This window comes from Macrobrachium nipponense, chromosome 38 (assembly GCF_015104395.2).
Source record: "Macrobrachium nipponense isolate FS-2020 chromosome 38, ASM1510439v2, whole genome shotgun sequence".
NCBI lineage: Eukaryota > Metazoa > Arthropoda > Malacostraca > Decapoda > Palaemonidae > Macrobrachium > Macrobrachium nipponense.
In genome coordinates this window covers 26,872,735-26,890,234 of record NC_061098.1, presented here as the reverse complement: position 1 = coordinate 26,890,234, position 17,500 = coordinate 26,872,735, and positions in this window count along the sequence as shown.

The following is a 17,500-nucleotide window of genomic DNA, read 5'->3' as shown; positions in this document are numbered from 1 at the left end:
TATATATATATATAATGTAATTACATTATATATATAAACCAGTGACCTGGGGTCATGGCATTAGGAGGGTTCTACGTGACCAAAGCAGACCTTAGATTACGCTATGCGTTGTCTGCAGTAGCCTGATCTAGCTCAAAGCTTTGTCAACATTTTTATGTTATGATAACTTTGCACACAACAACTTCCATGGGAAGCGGTTGACCTGTTAACCTACGCCGGAAACTTGTAACTTCCGAGCCGGCGAAACGACGATATGTGTTTTTTATATGAATTGCTGAGATAGCTAATGTTCCGCTATCGACGCGATGCTTTAGAATGGCAGTTCCACGCCAAGAGTCAACATATCGGTCGTCCGACCGAGCTGCATCTCCTAGTATGGAGTTACAGAATAAGTTGTTAACTTGTTCAACTAGCCTTGTTTTGAATCATCTCCTCTAGACAAGAAAGAACCTCTCTACTAAGATATCCAAGGGGAGATGAGAGGAACCAAACATTACTTACGGATAACAGCCGTAAGGAAAAAACAAAAAGTCTATCGCCAAGCGATAAGACATTAGAAAGTTTGGTGGCAAGCGAACAAACGAAGAACATAATTAACATGACCCATATCAGCCGACCGAAAGGTCTACAAGAACTAACTTCCACCTTCAACATCAAACGAAACAGAGGAAACGGGATCTTCAATCAAACGCAACAGTTTATGAAGACGCAACTATGTCCTTCATCGAGAGGAATACAAGCCATTTTAACACTGACGTTTGAGCAACTGTTATCACTTATCTTCGAGAATCTACACCGGACGAGGGCGGCATCGAACATCAACGGAAAGAAGAAAACAAACACAGGGAACATCACCCGTTCACGAGCAAGGACGGAGGCTGTGACGTCATCAATCTTGCCTTCCCAGAGCATCGGGCACCGAGAGAAGGCCGTGACGTCATCACGACTCCGACGCGAGACGTGGGACAGGAACTGTGACGTCATCCCATGTCAACAATCCTTCGCAATATAATCTGGAGCTAAGTACCATTTTTATCTATTCAGGTCTTTTCCTCAGTGAAGTGTTGTTCATCAAGAGTCGATCGTCCAGTATTCTGGGGGTGAGTTGTTCGCCATAATTAATCTTCCTTCATTACAGAACTTATCTTCAACTACGAGGTTCTCGCCCGCAGATTAATTTTTTTTTCTTTTCTAGTTGTCATTAACCATTTCTTGCAGGAATTCTCCGTATAATATTTTATCATTATTATCTGTATTTTTGTATCTTTTGGGGGATTTTCCTATTATTATAACACACTTATACAGTACATTGCTTATGCGTTTTACGTAGTGGTCGAGTGTACTCTTATAGATATTTTGATAGGATTGCAAGGAATAGAAGTGATAAGAAAAAAAAAAAAAAATGAAGCCGAAATGGCAACCACTCCGGCTGGCAACCCCAACGTGGTGACTCTCGTTAGCGCGAGGTCAGCGATCGTCCCTTTTCAAGGTCGGGTCAATGGGTTCCTGCCTCAAAATGTTGAGGCATGGATCTCATCTGTAGACGCTCATTTAAATGCAAAAAGCATCACAGACCCAGCAGTACAATTACAGGAGGCCAAGAGCTTCGTAGACTTCGCTAAAGGCGACGCAAGTGCGTACTAAGGGGGGTTTCTTTCCAGAAGCGCTTACATGGGACAGTTTCAAAAATAAGATTACGTGCCGTGTATGGGGGTGAAGAGGCTTTAGATGTAGTATTGGCATTGAGAAATATCCTTAACCAAGCCTCCATGACTCAGCTCAATGTTGTCGATCGGGGCGGCGCTAATTGCGACCGGCTAAATGAATATCAGGATAGTTTATGTAACTCCGGGTGGGTTTGCGGGTGCTAACATCAAAGTGAAAGATTTTTATCCGTTTGATCTACCTTACGTCTATCACTGTAATGTTTGCCTGAAGCGTTAGTACGGTGTTTTGATAAAAAAAACAAAAATTGCAGCCCGACAGCACGGAATTATAGATGTGTATAAACAAATCAAAAAACACATGGTCTAAATGTACCGACCTAGATTCCTTCGCTCATTCAAGTTTTTTGCAAAAAATGAGAACAGCCACAACAAGTAAATGTGGTACATAATTAATAATCAAGTTGCAGGGATGGTTTGTTATAACTGTAAACGACCAGGTCACATGATTTCAGACTGTCGGACGCGTTTTTGTTCAATACATAATAGTTCAACTCATTCATATAACCGTTGCTACTCGAGGAATCAACAGCCAAACGCTACAACACGCAACCAGTTGCTAGTGCAAATAAAAAGAAGGGTCCTCAGTACTATAAGAAGAAACAACCAAACGGAAATTCTGCACAACAGCAGAAACAAACAAATCGTGCTTCAGGTACCTCTGTTCCTGGGCCGTCTAGCCAGAACTCGCAAGGGCAAGCGAATTTTCAGGGTGTGATAAACAAAACAAATACCACGTAGTTCACTCCAAGGGGGGAGAGGGCGATGTTGGGTCATCAATATCAACATCTTTTGTATCAAATAATCAGTTTAATCATTTATCAGATCATTGTGAGACAATTGATTTTCCTATGAAACACACGGCCGAATCAAAAAAATCTGTGCAGGTTCCCGTAGATTTGCAACAAATTCATGCAATTATTAGTCAAAACGAGTTGCGACCAACCTTACATGCAGTAAATTTGGACCATAAGTCATTCACTTTGTTCTTTGATTCTGGTAGTCCACGTAATATAATGGATTTAAGGACTCATCATTTACTCTTTTCAAATTTCCCTATAGAAAAGTCCGGAATAAGGCTCTCAGGCATTGGGAATAATGAATTAAATGTTGAGGCGTAAACAGAAGGATCTCCAAGGGAACGTACTGGCCCGTCTGGATGACGTACCCGTTAAACTCAAGTCGTTTGCGTTTAGGGCCGCCTGAACCTGGCCACTTCAGTTCGTGCCTAGGGAATTGTCTGGAATTGTGTTTGTGTGGGGGGGGGGTGAAAATTGCGGTCCGTATGCTGGCAACAATGTAGGACAAGAAAGACTCACGCCTTTGCATTTGAACAGTTAAAATATCTCCAGGGCACCTAATAAATCATTATAGCCCAATATTATACATTAATATATTCCTAAAGGTATTTTTCGGGCACCTAATAAAATATCAGCCCTATATATTGAATTTCTGCAGAATTACATTGTTATACTATTATACAATTATATTTATCTATTATAAAGAGTGACAAGTACTCTTTACAATTATCCATGATCATGCTATAATCATTATTTAGTAACCATTATTCTAATAATCAGGTTACATGTTATCATATTTAATCAATGTATACATGTTTTTTGATTTTTACCATTTTATTATTTTTGGGTACATAATCATTATTATTACCAAACATGGATCTATATTTTCCATGCATTTATCTTTGTTTATGAATATGTCAACAAGGGTAATGTAACAGACCTTTTTGTGCATTTAATCACTTAGTATGTTACGAGCACGCTCCTATGAACAATGTTTAAAGTAATTTTTTTTTTTTTTGTTATTCAAGGCTTGAATAGGTAGCAGACCGAGCCTAATGTAAGAATTACTTATTATATATAAACCAGTGACCTGGGGTCATGGCATTAGGAGGGTTTCTACGTGACCAAGCAGAACCTTAGATTACGCTATGCGTTGTCTGCAGTAGCCTGATCTAGCTCAAAGCTTTGTCAACATTTTTATGTTATGATAACTTTGCACAACAACTTCCATGGGAAGCGGTTGACCTGTTAACCTACGCCGCAAACTTGTAACTTCCGAGCCGGCGAACTACGTATGTATATGAATTGCTGAGATAGCTAATGTTCCGCTATCGACGCGATGCTTTAGAATGGCAGTTCCACGCCAAGAGTCAAACATATCGGTCGTCCGGACCGAGCTGCATCTCCTAGTATGGAGTTACAGAATAAAGTTGTTAACTTGTTCAACTAGCCTGTTTTGAAATCATCTCCTCTAGACAAGAAAGACCTCTCTACTAAAGATATCCAAGGGAGATGAGAGGAACCAAACATTACTTACGGATAACAGCCGTAAGGAAAAAACAAAAAGTCTATCGCCAAGCGATAAGACATTAGATATATATATAATATATATATATATATATATATAATATATTTATATAATATATATATATATATATATATATATAAATGTGGTGAACAATGACATTCTTTGAAATTATAGATATCTATCAATTACATATAACATATACAGTTGTCACCTGAAATATCCATCCCATTCTTCAACTCCCCCTTTCCGAATCTGGCCCCCCCACCCCCCCAAAAAACAAAAAAAAAAAATTAAATGAAAACGAGAAAGTCAGCAATGAAAGATGAACGTTGGAATAAACCATGAGGCTTCAAGAAAAAAGATAAAGAAAAAAAAACACACACAAAATAAGCAACTGCAAGAGAGGAGAAAAAAGACGACTAAAAAGGGGAAGGGGGAGAAGAAGAAGAAGTTTGATGAACAGGGAAAGAGAACAGATTCTGAAAAACATTTCGAGAGTGATACATTCTGAGTGCGACGAACTAGGCTTTGTGAGTGAATAAGGGAAACACGAAAACTAACAATAATAGGAAAAGAAGAGAATGATTCGCGAGGATTTTGAGAACACGCGAATGAAATGCACAGGGAGGTAAACAAATAGGAGGAGAGAGAGATAGGGATTGAAAGAGAGAGATAGAGAGAGACAAGAGGAGATTGTGGTATAACTCAACAATGCTAAAGAGAAGAACCTTTTTATGTTTGCGTGACACTACTGAAAATCATTTTGGAGGAGGAGGAGGAGGAGGAGGAGGAGGACGAGGAGGAGGACGAGGACGAGGACGAGGACGAGAGAGAGAGAGAGAGAGAGAGAGAGAGAGAGAGAGAGAGGAGGAGGAGGAGGAGACCTTACCTTACCTTACAGACCTTACAGTTCGTTCGGGTTGCCCCAGGTCCCTCAGTGTGAGGCACCTCTAATGTCTACCAGAGAGTTGCTAGTACATCTTCCGGTATATTTTGCATCTTCCAATCTTGGATGGTCTGGGATGCAGATTAGATATTTGTCGAGCTTATTCTTAAACACATCTACGCTCACTCCTGATATATTCCTCAGATGAGCTGGCAACGCATTGAATAGACGCTGCATTATCGATGCTGGTGCGTAGTGGATTAATGTCCTGTGTGCTTTCCTTATTTTTCCTGGTATAGTTTTGGGCACTATTAATCTACCTCTGCTTGCTCTTTCTGATATTTTTAGTTCCATGATGTTTTCTGCTATTCCTTCTATCTGTTTCCATGCCTGAATTATCATGTAGCGTTCTCTTCTCCTTTCTAGACTATATAATTTTAAGGATTGTAGTCTTTCCCAGTAGTCAAGGTCCTTAACTTCTTCTATTCTAGCTGTAAAGGACCTTTGTACTCTCTCTATTTGTGCAATATCCTTTTGATAGTGTGGGTACCATATCATATTGCAATATTCAAGTGGACTACGAACATATGTTTTTATAAAGCATAATCATTGTGTTTCAGCTTTTCTTGTTTTGAAGTGCCGTAACAACATTCCCATTTTTGCTTTGTACATTTTGCCAACAGAATTGCTATTTGATCATTGCATAACATGTTCCTATTCATCATCACACCAAAAGGTCTTTAACTGCTTCCTTATTTGTGATTGTCTCATTATTAGGTCCCCTATATTGCATATAGCTTTCCTTCTCTGTCTCCATAATTTTATTGATTCAAATTTATCAGAGTTAAATACATCCTATTTACCTCTGCCCAATCATATACTTTGTTAAGGTCTCTTTGTAGAGCGTTCCTATCTTCATCACAAGTAATTTCTCTACTTATTCTTGTGTCATCAGCGAAACTACTCACTACCGAATCCTTAACATTACTGTCTATGTCTTCAATCATAATAACAACAGTATTGCGCTAACACCGTACCTTGTGGCACACCGGATATTACCTTGGCTTCATCCGATTTCTCATCGTTTGCAATAACTATCTGTTTTCTGTTGTGTAAAAATTCTTTTAACCATCTTCCTACTTTATCCACGATATTGTGTTTTCTAATTTTCTTCGCTAATATATTATGGTCTACTTTGTCAAAAGCTTTTGGAAAGTCTAGATAAACCACATCTGTTTCATTTCCGCTTTTCATATTTTTTAATATGTTCTCACGGTGGACTAACAATTGGGTTTGTGTACTTTTTCCGGGTACGAAACCATGTTGTCCTATATTAAACAAGTTATTTTTTTATTAAATGTTTCATAATATTTTTCTTCATTACCCTTTCGTACACTTTCATAATATGTGATGTTAGACTCACAGGCCTATAATTACTTGCCTCTAGTCTTGATCCACTTTTGAAAGTAGGGGTAATATATGCTAATTTGTGCTCATCATAAATCTTGCCTGTATCTACACTTTGTCTTAATAATATTGCAAGTGGCTTTGCGATAGAATGAACTACTTTCTTTAATTAACAAAATAGCAGGAATTCCATCAGGCCCTGCTGCAGCTCCATTTTTAATTTCATTAATAGCCTGCACAAAATCAGCTTCATTAATATCAATGTCAGCTAAATATTCACTATTTTCGTCCCTTACTTCTATATCATTATCTTCATTATCTATTCTAGGGGTGAATTCTCTCTTATATCGTTCTGCCAATATGTTGCAAATTTCCTTTTTTTTCATTCGTTATTCTCCCTTCAATTCTTAGAGGGCCTATTTCTATTCTTCTTTTATTCATCTTTTTCGCGTTTGAGTATAATAGTTTGAGGTTTTGCTTGATATATATTAGGGTTTTTTCTTCCAAGTCCCGTTTTTCATTTTCTTTTGATTGTATAATCTTTTGTTCTGCATTTTCTATCTTACTTTTTAGTTCTATAACTTTCCATGCCTTTTTTTCTTTTGCAAGACCTTTTTTCCACTTTCTGATTTTCTGGAACAAGATCCTTCTGTCTCTTGGTATGCATGACTGATGTTTGCTTTTCTTCTTCGGTATATATTTATCCACTATTTTTCTCTAATGTTTTATATAATATCTCCGTATTTACCCTTATGTCATCACTTACGAAAATGTTATCCCCAATCTTTGTTTAATTCTTCATTTATTTCTGACCATTTTTTATATTTTTTACTGTAGAAGTTGTATTTTCCATATCCTTCCCACTTTTTCATTTCTGCTTATCTCTGTTTTCACTTGCTTTGGTATGGACTGTTAATTCTATGACATTATGGTCTGAAATACTCGCCATCATAAACTATTATTTCTTTAACATAAATTAATCTCGTTCACAAATACTAGGTCTAAAGTATTTTCCTTCCTTGTTGGTAGGTGATTTATTTGTTGAATGTTGTATTCTAGTAGCATATCTAATAGCTTTTCGAATTGCCTCTTATCTTCTGCACTACTATTACTCTCTTTTTTATATGTATAAGTACAACCACAATCTCCTATTGTTCTTTCCAGTCTACGAAAAAAAGGAAAGTTGAAAGTCTCCAGATAGGAGAATAGTCCAGGTCCTTGTGATTTCTACATATACATCCAATTTTTTTCTATTATTAAGTCCAAAACTCTTTAGTATTAGGGAGGGTCTATATATTACTACGTTTCATTAATTTTTTTTCAGATTCAAATTCTACCGCTATAGGTTTTCACATTCTGAGTTACTATATTTCTCATATATTTTTCCTTGTTTTTTGTCTTTCCATATATTGCGGTTCCCCCTTGATTCCTATTTTTTCTATCTGATCTATAAGTTTGGAACCTTTTTATTTGATCATCATTCCAGTCTCTTGGGAATTACCAGGTTTCACTTATATTCATTATATCTATTTTCTTTTCAATTTGGGTTAGTTCTTCTAAGTACTCTATTTTTATTTTTGAGTTACTCGTAACTAAACCCTGCCGCATTCATCCCCCACTATGATGGTTTTTTGCGTGTTTCTTCCTTCATTTAATCTTGGTAGTAAAATAAGGATTTTCCCATGTTCTCTTTCCTGTTTCTGGTATGTTGTTCTTTTTTTCCTTTCCAGAAATTCTGAACATTAAAAAATCCAACGTTTTCCATAATATTTGATCTTCCTTCATCATAAAAAATTATTCATTTTTTTTGTGTCTGAATCTGCCAATTTTCTTTCTTTCCTCCGTTTCTGCAATATCCTTTTTTGTTTTGCATAATAAATACAGTTATTATCTCTTGAGTAGAATTTTGGAGCTGATGCTTTGAAATTTTTTGCTGACATCTCTGCATATCTCGTTGATGGCTTGCTTTTTTCTTTTACCTGATATCTTTATTCCTCTCTTTATTTGTTTCTTTCTTATTTTGGATTTTATTACTTGATTTGATTATTTATTTGATTATGATTCATGGCTACAGGGTGCATATATTTACATTTTTTGTCGAACTGACATCCTTTTCCTTCTTTTAGGTTTTTGCATATTTTTGGAGGAGGAGGAGGAGAGGAGGAGGGGAGAAGGTAGAGAGAGAGAGAGAGAGAGAGAGAGAGAGAGAGAGAGAGAGGAGGAGGAGGAGTCGAGATAAGAGAGAGAGAGAGAGAGAGAGAGAGAGAGAGAGAGAGAGAGAGAGAGGAGGAGGGAGGAGGAGAGAGAGAGAGAGAGAGAGAGAGAGAGAGAGAAGAGAGAAGAATGGAGGTAGGAGGAGGAGGATGAGGAGGAGGAGGAGGAGGAGAGAGAGAGAGAGAGAAGAGAGGAGGAGGACGAGGAGGAGGAGGATGAAGAGAGAGAGAGAGAGAGAGAGAGAGAGAGAGAGAGAGAGAGAGAGAGAGGAGGAGGACGAGGACGAGGAGGAGGAGGAGGAGGAGGATGAAGAGAGAGAGAGAGAGAGAGAGAGAGATTTGAGTTCATTACATTTGTCCATGTAATCTGGCGTTGCAACGACAATGGCTGAAAATAATGAAAATATTTTGTTCAATTGTGTTTTTTAGATAAAAATGGAAAATATTTTGAAATACTTTTCTAATGATCAGTTATTTCGATATAAGAGGGAAATCTATTCTCTCAATCCATGTACACTTTAAGCTTTAGGTTTTCACCCCCATCAATATCAGAGGTTGCAGCTAAGGGACGAAGGGATGCTGTAAAAGACGATGATATGATGATGGTGACGATAATAAATAAAACGCATTTAAAAGCTTTATCTCTGTCTCTCTCTCTCTCTCTCTCTCTCTCTCTCTCTCTCTCTCTTAATCTTCCACAAGTATAAGAACACAGTTACTACGAAACAAGCACCAGACACAAAATCTTTTCGAGGTAAACTGACTCAGAAATACGATACTCCGACATATTTTATTTTCGAATGGGTTTGCGCTGGAACATGCCAAACATACACGAGCGATGCAAAATCATTTTGCATCCGCGTCATTATCAAGAGATTTGGATCAGAGATACTTTCGTCCACTTGTACCGAAAAGCATTACAACTGCATCAGGCTCTTTCAAGTGTACGAGTCAACAAAGTGGCATTTACTATAGTAGATTCACAACCGGTGCATCTGATGTCTAGGCCAGTCCCTTATGACGCTCCTGATTGGCTGTTGATAAGCCAATCACGGGGCTGGAAACTCTCAGTCTCTCTCAAGAGTTCACATAGGCAGGATGTATATTCCACCTCTCCTGAGGGATACGTCTTTCAAAAGCATTCCTCAGGAGAAGTGGAATATACATCCTGCCTATATGAACTCTCGAGAGAGACTGAGAGTTTCTATCCCTGTCATTAGCTTATCAACAGCCAATCAGGAGCGTCGTAAAGGACTGGCCTAGACATCAAATGCATGGCTGATGTGAATCTGCTATAGCCACTATTTTTCCTTCTCTTGGCTTGTTTTTCTAGAAGTCTTCTCCTTTCAGCCTGATATTTCTATTTACTAATTTTCTGATGAATTTATAAGTTCAGTAAAACAATACTATTGGTAGATTTTCCTCCTTGATAAAATTTACTGGGTGTATATAGTAATACAAATATATATATATATATATATATATATATATATTATATATATATATATATATATATATATATATATATATATATATATATATATATATAATCTTCTAACACGAAGATGAGATATGTCAATATCGTCCACAAGGAGAAAAGAGAATAAAAGACTCTAGTAGCTCGATTATTTCGCCTTCCACCAGGCCTCTTCAAGAGCTTTATTTTATAAACAGAATGAGCATTACAAAATTCATAAACACTTCCCCACTGGGAAAAAAAAATAAAATTAACATAATTGTCAAAGTAAAAATTATGTTGTTTAAATCATAAACAAATGGTCAAATCAGCAATTCAAAACAGGTTAAAAGAGAGAACAATTCAACGATTTGGTGAATGGTCATTTAAACTTTTCTCTGAATTTGTACTGTTGGGAAACAATATGAAGGAATAAAGGGTCCAGTTTATATATGCCCTGACTTATATTAAAGTTATTTTGTTTGCTAAAACATATGCAAGCTGCTTCTAACAAATTTCTTGCAATCATATCTTTTTCTTTGAATAATGTCTCTGTTTTGTTCCAAAGGATAGGACAGCCACAATTAGGAATGAAATTTAATAATCTTTCAAAGAAACCAGACATATTTAAAATACAGAAGTCCTTTGAAGAAAAGGAAAAGCATAATCACCAACACGAAAACAACGACAGACTAATTTTAGCCAAGGGAATAGTGTACAGTGCTTATATTAAGCATGTTGATCGCTGTTTTTTCCCAAAACGTTTGAATACAGCACTGAAAAATGTCAAAGGAGATAACGAACTGCATATTACCAGAGCAGATAAAGCGAACACCATAGTCATCTTAGACAAGCATACTTATGTGGAGCAAATGCACAACATATTGAACGACCAAGACACCTATGAAAAACTAACAACCAATCCCGTAGAAAGAGTCAACGCAGAATTTCGCAGGAACCTCAGGAATATTCTTGGAGATAACCAACACCTCATCAGCAAGTTCAAGCATTCCAATGCTAAACTACCTTACTTATACGGAACAGTAAAGACCCACAAAGATGGTTACCCCATGCGACCCATCATCAGCACAATTGGAAGTGTACAATATCGTCTTTCTAAATTTCTCGTAAATTTGTTAAAACCACTTGTAGGAACTATACCTAACTCCCACATTTCTAATTCAGTTGAATTTATTAATGTAGTTCAAAATGTACAAATTAACCAAAATTGTCACATGATTAGTTTTGATGTACAAAGTTTATTAACCTGTGTACCAGTTTTAGATCTGCTTGAATTTTTAAATATGGAACTAAATAAATATGTTTTTACCATACCTGTTTCAGACATTTTGAAATTAATTAGACTTTGTGTAATAGATACATGTTTTGTTTTTAATAATAGCTATTTAAGCCAGACATTTGGAATGCAAATGGGCAACTGTTTGTCTCCTGTGTCTAACATATACATGGAATTCTATGAAACTCGTATTGTCAACAGCATATTACCAGATGATGTTTATTGGGTTAGATACGTGGATGACACGTTTACTGTTTGGAATGTAAACCACGACACTGATGAATTTCTCTCTGATCTTAATTCCTTAGTACCATCAATAAAATTCACCATGGAGAAAGAAGCAAATAACTCTATTAATTTTTTAGATACTAAAATAATAAGAACAGATAATGGCCTAAAATTCAAAATTCACAGAAAAGCTACAAATAACAACATAATGATAAATGCAAAATCGACCCATACACGCAACGTGAAGTACATGGCTTTGAGATGTCACTTTTTAAGAGCAACTTAGACTAGTTAGCCTGAATATTTAGACGAGGAGATTAGTATTATCACGAGGAATTGGCATGAAAAAACAACTTTTCGATCAGGGAATAGAGGAAGGTTTATTAGCTAAACAAACTTATTATAGAACAAACACCAAAAAGGAATACGATATGAGTAGTACTCTGGTTCTCCCATTCCACCCTTCATTCAGTGATATTGTTTATCCTTTGAGATTATTAAACTTTAAAGTAGTGTTTTCTTACTCCAACATAGTAGGAAAGACAGTTATTTGCAACAGCCTCAAACAAGAAGAAGGCGTGGTTTACAAAATACCTTGTGAATGTGGCAAATTCTACCTGGGACAAACAGGAAAAAATATCGATAAGAGAATTTTCCAGCATCGATATTGTGTAAGAACAAATTCTCCAAACAGTGCTGTGAACTTACATGTACAAAATTGTGGCTGTCCTATCCTTTGGAACAAACAGAGACAATTATTCAAAGAAAAAGATATGATTGCAAGAAAAAAAAAATTTGTTAGAGCAGCTTGCATATGTTTTTTAGTAAACAAAATATAACTTTAATAATAAGTCAGGGCATATATAAATTGGACCCTTTATTCCTTCATATTGTTTCCCAACAGAACCAATTCAGAGCAAAGTTTAAATGACCATTCACCAAATCGTTGAATAGTTCTCTCTTTAACCTGTTTGAATTGCTGATTTGACCATTTGTTTATGATTTAAACAACCTAATTTTTACTTAGACAATTATGTTAATTTTTTTTTTTCCCCAGTGGGAAAGTGTTTATGAATTTTTGTAATGCTCATTCTGTTTAGTAAAATAAAAAAAGCTCTTGAAGAGGCCTGGTGGAAGGCAAAATTATCGAGCTACTAGAGTCTTTTATTCTCTTTTCCTCCTGTGGACGATATTGACATACATACATACATATATTATATATATAATATATATATATATATATATATATATATATATATATATATATATAAAATAAAAGAAGCCCATAAAAACGCCAAAAATATATAAAAGTAAGTGTTATATTTCAGAGACTGCTGTCTCTCTCTCTCTCTTCAGGTAGCAGTCTCTGAAATATAATATTTACTTTCTATATTTTTGGCGTTTTTATGGGCTCCTTTTTATTAGATGAAATTCTGTAGCAATAGAACATTTTACCATTCATATATATATATATATATATATATATATAAATATATATATATATATTATTTACATGTAGCATTCTTTGAAACATGTAGTTGTTCATACCCCACCAGTGCTTTGCAATATATTCAGTACTCCGCTTACCTATAATAATGAATAGCCCAATTTAACGGTATGGAATATGACAATAATCGGTGTGAAAAGACAAATGGTGCTTGAACGCTATGCGTGAATATGCATATCGAATATGCATTACGGAAATATGTTAGGTTGTAATATTTGGAGCGTATTGAGCTGTTCAGTTGGCCGAAATTGTATTTCCGAACAATGCCTCATGCCTGAATGAAAAAAATAAATAAAACACCCTGTATTACATTCGATATGCAGCCACTTTCTCGTCTCTGTGGAGAATCTAGACCTTCGGTAAATGAATTCATAATACTCTTAGCAACATTGGAGAATAGAGGCATATAAGCAGCTTGGTAAAACAAACTGATAATAGCCCCTTTTCATTCTCTATTGTTTTGGGGCTCTTGTTCTGTCTTCATTTGCGTCATTTGATGCTTATTTTCTACCCATTTATGTCGTTACATTCAGTCCGATGTACCTAATATTATTATACAGTAGTCTCCAAATCTAGAACCGGTCCTCTAGATATCTCCCAACTTTCAACGAAAATTTGTTCAATTTTGCCTCGTGACATTATATATATATATATATATATATATATATATATATATATATATATATATGTGTGTGTGTGTGTGTGGTGTGTGTGTGTGTGTGTGTGTGTGTATAAAGTATGTATATTATATATATATATATATATATATATATATATATATATATATATATATATATATATATATATACATATATATATGTATAAGTGCAAATGAACACATGGGAACGAGTATATAAATACATAAATGCTCTCTCTCTCTCTCTCTCTCTCTCTCTCTCTCTCTCTCTCTCTCTCTCTCTCTCTCTCTATATATATATCTATATATATATATATATATATATATATATATATATATATATATATATATATCTGTATATATACATATATATATACATATATATACATGCATATACATATATATACATATATATATATACACACATATATATACACATATACATGGACATATGTATTTGTTCATACATATATATATATATATATATATATATATATATATATATATATATATACATATATATATATATGTATATATATAAAACCTCACTAACTGTAATGCTTTAAGAATACCCGTTTTTTTTTCACCAGTCATCTACTATATGCATAGAGGCCTACGTGATTTCAACGGACGCCAGTTAGTAATCTCTTGCATGTATGGAAGCCGAGTATCCAAGTGAATCTAAGCTTATAAAACAAAAAACAAAAAGATAGTAATGTGTATTATCATTATTATTATTACTTTAAAATCACTAGGCCTACATGAAACAAAGCTGAAAAAAACGTTACCTTAGCCTACAAAGAAACCCTGTACGAATCGGGATCCATTTATGTGAAAAAGGCTAATTAATAATTAGAAAAATATAATACACCAACTAATATAAATAATTTACAGAATTCAAAAGCAATCATAACAACCCTACTGCGAACGCATTTTGTATTAAACTCTACTTCGTCTAAAGGCAGTGATTTCCAAATGAGCATCAACTTTTAACCACGGTTAAACAAAGCGAGGAGGCAGTTTCAAAGAATTAGCTCTCCTATCGAGTGTGCCTTGTGAGTTTATCCAGAATAGACTAAAGATATTGATTCCCATCAACTGATTTCAATGTTAATATACCGTTTCAACTGCATCAAGTCTTCAGCCTCATTACTGAGAGGTTAACAACCAGTTGTAGTTCATAACACTAGAATAGGCTTCGACTTCCTACTACCAGTACCAGTTTATTAATTTCAATATACAAGACACGTGGTTATACACAGCAAAAATGTAAATATACCTTTAATAATAAATAGTATTCCCTTTCGAGTTACTGCAGATAATCCTGAGCTAACACTAATGTGGCTGTGTTCATTCACTATTCAGAAATAGTGTCCTTCCACTATTCAGAGACAAGCCTAATTATGATATTATTATGGCTATGTTCGTCCACTATTCAGAAATAGGCCTAATTATAACATTAATGTGGCTACGTTCATCCACTATTTAGAAAAAAAAGCCTAATTATAACATTACTATGGTGTGCTCAGCCACTATTCAGAAATAGGCCTAATGTGGCTGTGTTCATCCATTATTCAGAAATAGGCCTCATTATAACATAAATGTGGCTGTGACCAGATTTAGAACTGTATAACAATCTCAACCACGTAGGCCTAATTCATCAATAGATCAATGGTCAGAATATGGCTAGCGTTCATTCCCCTATAATGACAAATAAACAAATTATTATTCACCTGGTCGAAGATCCTGGTTGTATGTTTTCTGCATTCCTTAATATCCACTGTAGGTAAAATTCCTGTATGTATAATTTCTGTATAACCTCATGGATACTTTATTGGTTTAATGTGTATCTTTTTTTTTTTTCTCTGTTTACGATTTAAATCAATTTCTATTCGTAGTCGCAAACACAAAGTTCATGAAGATTTTAGGCCTATTACACAGAACCGGAGCTCCTTATTTTGTTCCGTAAACACAAAAATCTGCACTGTTTTTTAAAAGTAGTGATTTTATGTATCAATCAATACCCATTTGTCGTCACAATTATATTCACAACCGTATAATTAATTAACGAAGATGAAAGTTCCTTATTTTCTTCCGTAAACACAAACAAAGCTGAACATAAAAAAAAAGGAAGTTTCTTTAGTTAACGTATGCTTCAATTAATAGCCATTAATAGTCACAACCACATAATTAATTAACGAAACTCAAACTTCCTTAATTTGCTCCGTAAACACACACAAAGCTGTAGATTGTTTCGTAATTACTAACAATGAAGTTCAAATTCTCTTTAGTTAGGTAACACAACCACCGGGAAATTCTCTTAATAAAGACGAAATAGCCACAGAATTCGGAGAAGGTATGTAACGTCCGTCCTCACTGACAATTGTAAACAAACTAAGGACTGATAGTTCGTGACATCTCCTTACTTATGGCCAGGGTTACCGCAAAGTCCGCACATCACCGAGAATTATAGCTCCGCACCGGGATGTGTAGTGTTAATTTCCACTTCCTAGCATACTTATATCGAAACTTATTCGGTTATAATCAGTTAAATCACTTCAACTAATGCAATTGCCTAATGTATATTTGCAGTTGTTTTCTCAAAATAAAAATAAGTAAAATAAAAAATAAATAAAACAAAAATAAAAACTCATTAAACATGACTAAGTTTACAATAATGTAGTCAGCTTCACCCTGATATTAATTCACAAATTAATTAAAAAATTTTACTAAACTATATGTATGTAATATATATATATATATATATATATATATATAATATATATATATATATATATATATATATATATATATATATATATATATATATATATATATATATATTATGAAATTACAAACGCAAACTTGAAGATTGCTGGACCTAAAGAATGAATGCATTTTAAAAACATCACGTTTGGGTTACGTCATATGCCTGTTGTCAAAATCAGTTCTTAATTGACAATCGCATGATCGTATTTGATATTGTACGATTTTTGTAAATTCGGCCCTAAAGAATCATCGTTGTAAATATGGGAATCGGGCATAAAAAAGGAAGCTTTAGGGCCGAATTTACAAAAATCGTACAAAACACACTTTGGCGCATTAAAGGTAAAACTCATTCCGGGTCAATCCACTAACAATTGGATCCATGTTTAAATTTAAGATCGTTATGCCCCCTCATGTCCTCTGGTATAGTGTACAAATATTCTTGTCCAGATGTAGTCTGGGAAATTACGTGGGTTCTTCTCAGAGATGATGAGGGTTCGCATAGACTGCACAAGGGGTTAGTTTTTCGTACTGGATGTTCATTATCAAATCCCGAACAGTCCAGTATACGTGAACATAGCAAAAATGTAAAGTTAATATTAATATGAAGATTTATTGTTGTTGGTCAAAACCTCCAGCCCAAATGAACTGTTGATCCTGGAGAGCCTTTTTATTAAACAACTTGTTCCGCAGTTGAACAACCAGACCACCTCCACCCCTTGTTTCTCTCTTAAGCCCTATGTTTCTGTGTACATTCTTTTAGTTTTTATTTATACTCTTACCATGGTAGGGTCGATTCCCGATGCTCCTCAAGTATTTTTAACTTTGTATTTTACTAATTTATTTATTTGGTTTTTTTGTTTTAACTTTCCATCTTAACTTTTAAACTAACGTATGTGCTTTTAACTTCTCGTGTTGTTTATCAATTGTTAGTGTATTTTATCTATGTGTGAAGTTTCGTTTTCCATTTTTAACTAGTTTGTAAATAATTTTTAGACTATTTTTTCAAATCAATTTAATTTATATTAGTCATTATTTATTATACAGACCC